Below are 6,454 nucleotides of genomic sequence, written 5' to 3'. Positions count from 1 at the left end.
GCTCTGATGAAGAATAAAATAATAAATACGCCAGCACTTCTTGTTTTTCAAGGTGCTTGCACTTGGTGGGAGTTAGGCAATCCTCCATCATAGTTACAGGAGATTTAATGAGCAAAATGAAAACACTTGTCACATTTTTGCACCTCTAAAACCTAATAAAATTTGAGAATGACAGAAAGCTATTCAAGCAGGCTACTGGATTTTAGGAAAGGAATTAGATTTTTCTTTCTTATCTGAAGGAGTTCATTTTTCCTAGTGTTTTATCAAGTCTGCTGCCTTATCATCTATGGCTAATAACTGGACTCTGGAATACGTGTGCCCATAGTGCATGACTTATTGAATAATGATTTGTAAGTCCAACATGGCAACAGTTCAACCCATATCACTTTATCTGAACTAATCTTATTCGTGCGAGTACGTATAACTTTCGAATTTAAAAATTATTGCACGGACAAATACACTTGCAGGTATGTTTGATAACCATGAAAATTAAGTTTTCCAAGTGAAATACAAGCTGGGCACTCAAGATTTCCATCATGGAGTAAAGTGCGTGCCTTATCACATTGATAACTGCTACTCCTTCTGGATTTTCACATTTAAAAGTCTCACCAAGGGACCATTAACCAAGGGGAAATTTGTCAGTGTATGATTTATGATAGAAACTGACTGACGTTCACATACTTTTATGGCTTTATGACACCAACGTATCGCTCCGTTTACAGTGATTTAATACATTGCTTTTAATGCCCTCCTAAGTGCATGGGCCAGAATATAAAATACTTTACAAGTGAAAAACTGGAAATATTTGGTTGGTGAAAAACATTAGCATATTGAAAATCATTTCTAAGGTGAATACTAGGAGATAAAGGTTTTGAATTTCAAATTGTAATGATGTAAAGGTGTAATGTTTAATATGCCTTTGAAATGAATAGTAAATAACTAATATGGGAAGTTGGGACTCTTAGGTAAAGTTTTGAGAAACTTGGGGTGAAAATTTTCATCCAAAATCAAAAAATAAAAATTACAAAAATTGTGTGTCCGGTCAGCACAGAATGTACCCTGCTGGGAACCATATTCATCTTACATTATTCAATCCCAAATATACAATTTTGTTTTCAAGAGTCCAGACATTCAATTCCAAGTAGTAATTGATTACTTTAGTTCTTAATTCCTTTAGTACCAGCAGTTTTTACACCCTCATTTTCAACCAGACACTAGAAAAAAAATCCACCCTTTGCATATGAGGTGGATGTGCTAACCAGTCTGCCACTGTGCCACTCCCTATCTTTAGTACTTAATTACCTAAAGCCATTTATTACTTCAGAATGTGCAGGTTAACAAATCCTGGTCATGTATTTATTTACCCCATGGAGAATATAAATCAGCCATCTGAGCTCTGCGAGGTTTCACTGGGTCTTAAACTTAATTTTTCTCGAAAGTAATCAATTACTTCAATTTGTAACTTTAGTACCAGCCATTTTTGAACCCTTCTTTCACCACACTCTTTAAAATTATTGGAGAAAATGTGGCGAAAAATGAGATTGAATGTCTGGCTACTTAAAAACAACAAAAATACTACCTTTGGAATTGAATGAGTTAGTGAGTTGTATCATTTTAATAAAAACTGAATGAATAGTAGCTGCAAACGTCAAATGATGCCAAGAGTCCATTAACATTTACAACATACTTGGGCGTATTTACCTAAGGTTGGGTTGAAAGCCATTGATACAGCAAAAGTCTTTTCATGAACATTTAAATGACAATTCGGGTTTGCGTGAGCGAGAGCCAGGAAAGATAAGGCAGCCACCGCATACCTCTGCAAGCTTAACGGCTTAATACAGCACAGCAGAATGATATTTGCAATGTGACTTTGTGATCCACTAAGATCCATTCTAAAAGACATGTTCTCTCATGGTAATCATCTCCCATGTCACAAAGCTTTAATAACAAACCCTTTTCAAGTCGATGTCTCATAAAACTGTTTTAAGGCTATCAAGGTTTTAAGATTTCCTTCTAAAACTTGGGAAAGAGGAGCTTTTCAGAAATACATTAGGGAAATTCAAGTCCAGGATGGGAGTAGCACAATAGGGCAAGTTCGCAAATGACAGCGAAACAAAATTACAACGTTACAAATTCAGTTCTAGGTTTTAACCGAGTGGAAGCCCCGACCACAATCCATCCCACTTCTTAACCGCTTGGAGCTAGTGCAGCTGGTGAGGCATGCATGAGTGACATTTATTTTGAAGGTTAGGGTACTTGGTGACAAGTTAATGTTGCAAACATGCAAGGAAACACACACACGTTTTCTTTTCTATCATAGTGGGGACATGACACTGACAATATACATTTCCTCGACCCTAACCTTAACAAATCAGAAATGATTGCCGAATCCTAAACCTTACCCTAACCCAGTGCTTCTCAATTATATTTTGCAAAGCCCCCCCCGCAGAAAATAGAAAACATTTGCCCCCCCATCCCGACCATAAACATGATTATTATCTGCACAAATTGTAAAACATACTAAAACTTGATTCTTTTTAAACATTGACACAAGGAAAAAGCAAAATAAATTAAAAAAACATCATACAACTTTCTTTACACAGTATTTATACAGGTTAAAGGTTTGTCTAAGCCAGGGGTGTCAAACATATGGTCCACGGGTCGGTTCAGTCCTGCAAACGGGTTAATCCGGCCCTCATCATTATTTTGTAAAATATAAAAATGAGTTGAATTTTTTTAAATAAATGAAAAACTGTTTTTGGACAGTCATAAAAATACGAATAAATTAGAAGTTGCTGTTTTGAAGTTGTATAAATATATAACCATGATTTTATTATTCCGGCCCACTTGGGAATAGATTTTCCTCCATAAAACCCGCAAGATAAAATGAGTTGGACAACTGTGGTCCAAGCAGAAAAAAAACCCAAGTGCCTCAAAGTGTCTGAAAAAAAGATGCCATTCCTTATTTGATCACAATTACACTTCACTAGGCATAAACAAATCCTTTTCCCTGGGGTCATCCGCACCCCCCCTGACATTGCCTTGCGCCCACCCCAGGGGATCCATCCCACTATTTGACAAACACTGCCCTAACCTCAACCAAAATCCAATTCAAACCTATAGTCCAAAAAGCGAATCATCAAAAAGATCCGACCTAGTGGGGTCTGCCAAAATGCTCCCCACAAATCCAAGAGGTCCCCACAAAAACAGTAAAATCTGGAAATTGGTCTCCATCATGTAGTTAAAACCAAAGTGTGTGTCTCTCTCTCTCTCTCTCTCTCTCTCTCTCTCTCTCTCGCACACACACAGGGACTTTCTATCATAGTGGGGACAGCTCACTGACATAATGCATTTCCTAGTTCCTAACCCTAACCTTAACTATAACAGATTGCTCAACCCTCAACCTCACCCTAACCAAAATGGTCCCCACAAGTCCCAGTGGTCCCCAGAAAGACAGCGAAACCCGGGATTTGGTCGCCACTTAGTGACAAAACCCAAGCCCCCCCCCCCCCCGACACACACACTCACATCTACCACCGAAATGAGAAATCTTCTGCATGGCGAGTTCACCTCCGGGCCAGTCTACAATAAATCAGATGTGAACCAGATGTGGATCTGCGGCCCGGATGGCCTGGTATACACACTGAAACACAACCCACCCAGTTGTAGACGTCAAAAGGGACCACCTCAAATTCCCTCAAGTTATGTCACTTTGTGTGTAACCTGTGTCACAACATATTTGACGTTGTTGTGTGCGGAGATTTTGCACTTTGATTATTGCAACTTCAATCCGTCATTCATTTTCATCTTTGAACGTAACTTTTTTTGTTGCAAAAAAAAAAAAAAATCAACCGCTTCTACATGGATTTTTGTAATACTTAAGTACGTAATCAAGTGTTAATTACCTAAGGCAATCATTTGAATTAGTACTTAAGTGTCTAATTTTTTTTTTTTTTTAATGAAGTACTAAAGAAATAAATTACTTTCTGTACTTAACTCCTTGGTCAGTATTTCGTCACCTCTGGGTCATTTTCTTCCACATCATTCTCACAGTATTTTAGCCAAGGGATGGCACACTCTTTGGTAGTCTGATAACTGAGTGATTATGCCATGTTTGACATGTCTACATCTGGGTAAAATTTCAGCTCCCTAGTGTCTTCTCTCAGCGCTTTCCCCTTGATGTGAAATGCTTTTGATGTAAAGATCAAAGCATTGGACAAACTACTGCACAAGGGTTAAGTATTAAAGTAGACGGTTACTTTAGGTTCTTAAGACTAAAGCACTCAATTACTTTAGTACTGTAATACCAAAAGTAATCGATTACTCCAGTAAATAAGTTTTATAGCTTTTACCACTCCAATAGACCTTGGATGAAAGTTCACTTGTCCACTCAGTCTCTTAAAAGCTGACCTTTATACAAACTTCTATGTATAAAAGCCTGGCATTAGGGCTATAACCGTTTATTGCCTCGATGTGTTTTTTAACTTTTGTTTGAGCTTCGTGTTGTCATAGTGGCACGTCAAAACTATGTCACAAGGGCGTGAGCAATAAAAAATACTATAAAATTGTTTTGGAGTTGCGAAGGGAAGAACCACGCGAGTCCTTTGATTACAAATGACGGACGAGGGTCACCCCGATAGGGTGGGGCTTGCCGTCGCACATCTGTGAATGAGCAGAGAGGGCGTTCCCAGAGCACGTCATGTCGGGCCCCGAGAAAGAAAGCCATCTGTATTATGTCATGACGCAGCACACTCCACCCTTTACTCTATTTCCCAGTTTTTTTCTCTCTCCCAGACTCTCCTCCGCCCACCTACTCATGTTTTACTGTTGGTTTCTTTGCTTTTTTTTTGACATGGAACAAAAACGAAATGATTCTTTACTCCCAAGTTACACAGCACTTCTTTGAATCCAATTTTGTCCGTCACTTTTTCACGTCACCTTGCCGTCTTGTTGTCACTTTATCTGCTACTAATGATCATCCGCCTCTGGACTGTGTCCAATGTAGGGTCACCAGACGTCATGGCTTAAACTGGGAAAGTCCCGTTTTTGAGCTTTGTGTCCTGAGTCCCAAAGGATTTTGCTAACCCAACGGCTTTGTCACAATTTTATGTAGGTCTCCTCCCGACATCCCATTCTTTTTTTTTTTTTTTTACTGTAGGCGGCAACCCAATTGTTTGGGTTGTTTGCATGTTGTTATCATTGTGATTGATACAATAATTCAATTTCCATATTTTTTTAACTAAGCCGCACCAGCATATAAACTGCAGCAGCAAAAACTTGGCAAAAAACTATTTTTGTCATGGATATCCCGTACCGAACTATAAGCAGAAAGACGGTATATAGATGAATGATGAATATATTACATTCTACTCTCACACCCACTAAACCCCCCTTGCCCACACACACACACACACAAACACACGTTTGTATGGCTAAATTGTGAAGACATTCATTGACATAACACATTTCTTAGCTCCTAATCCTAACCTTCACCATCAGAAATTATTGCGTAACCCCAACCCTTACCGATTTGAAACATATACTCTAAAAGCAAGTCTTGACCCTAAAAAAAAAAAAAAAGAGTTCTGAACAAGTGAGGACCGGGCTAAATGTCCTCACTTCTACAAAATGTCCTCGCTACGTCGGGAGAAACCTCACATCGGTTCTCACAAGTGTAGCCGTATCAGAACACACACACTCACACACATCCACACAAATGTTGAGATCTCCACCAAGGCAATAAACCCCTTGAGCTCATAGCAGACGCCTCAGGAAGAAACTAGACATTTGCTCCTTGCTGGCCCACCTTTTCATGGCCTGGGTGGTGTTTGCATTCATATGGCAAGACAATGGTGCATTTACTCCAAATATTATGAGGTGACATAATGGTACAAATCTAAATGTCGCGTTAAACGAGGGCCTAGAGTTAAATGTACCCTGATGGACTTGAGATCTGAGCAACCAATGTCCTGTATGCTGAAATTCATTTCCAGTCCGTGTTAAGCAAAGTAATTAAACACTCTTTTATTTTATTTACATTTTATGATTAGTAGGGTAGGTAACATATCTGCATAAGTCTTTTAAGTTTATGGGTTAAAATTTTGGTTTAGGCTTTCATGCATAGATTTTGCATGTTCCCCTTGGCTTTCTGCTACATTCCAAAAACATGTTGACTAATGGGAGTCAATTTACAGTCGATTTCAGACTATAAGTCGCTACCTTTTTCTCATAGTTTGAACCCTCTGGGTTATAGTCCAGTGTGACCAATCTGTTTGACCTATCTGCAGTTTTTTTTTTTACTAGCCACCACAGGACATTCTCCCGGTAAACAAAGGGAGATAGAAGCCGCTATTGATGTATTGATTTTAGGGGGGGGGCACTCTCCACTAGTAAACCCAACCAGTCATGTTACTGTTGTGTAGGTGTGATATTTTAACAATACAATAAAAGTGTC

This window comes from Hippichthys cyanospilos, chromosome 13, assembly GCF_059441005.1.
Source record: "Hippichthys cyanospilos isolate Australia breed blue-spotted pipefish chromosome 13, RoL_Hcya_1.0, whole genome shotgun sequence".
Lineage (NCBI taxonomy): Eukaryota > Metazoa > Chordata > Actinopteri > Syngnathiformes > Syngnathidae > Hippichthys > Hippichthys cyanospilos.
Note: the sequence above shows the minus strand (reverse complement) of the source record.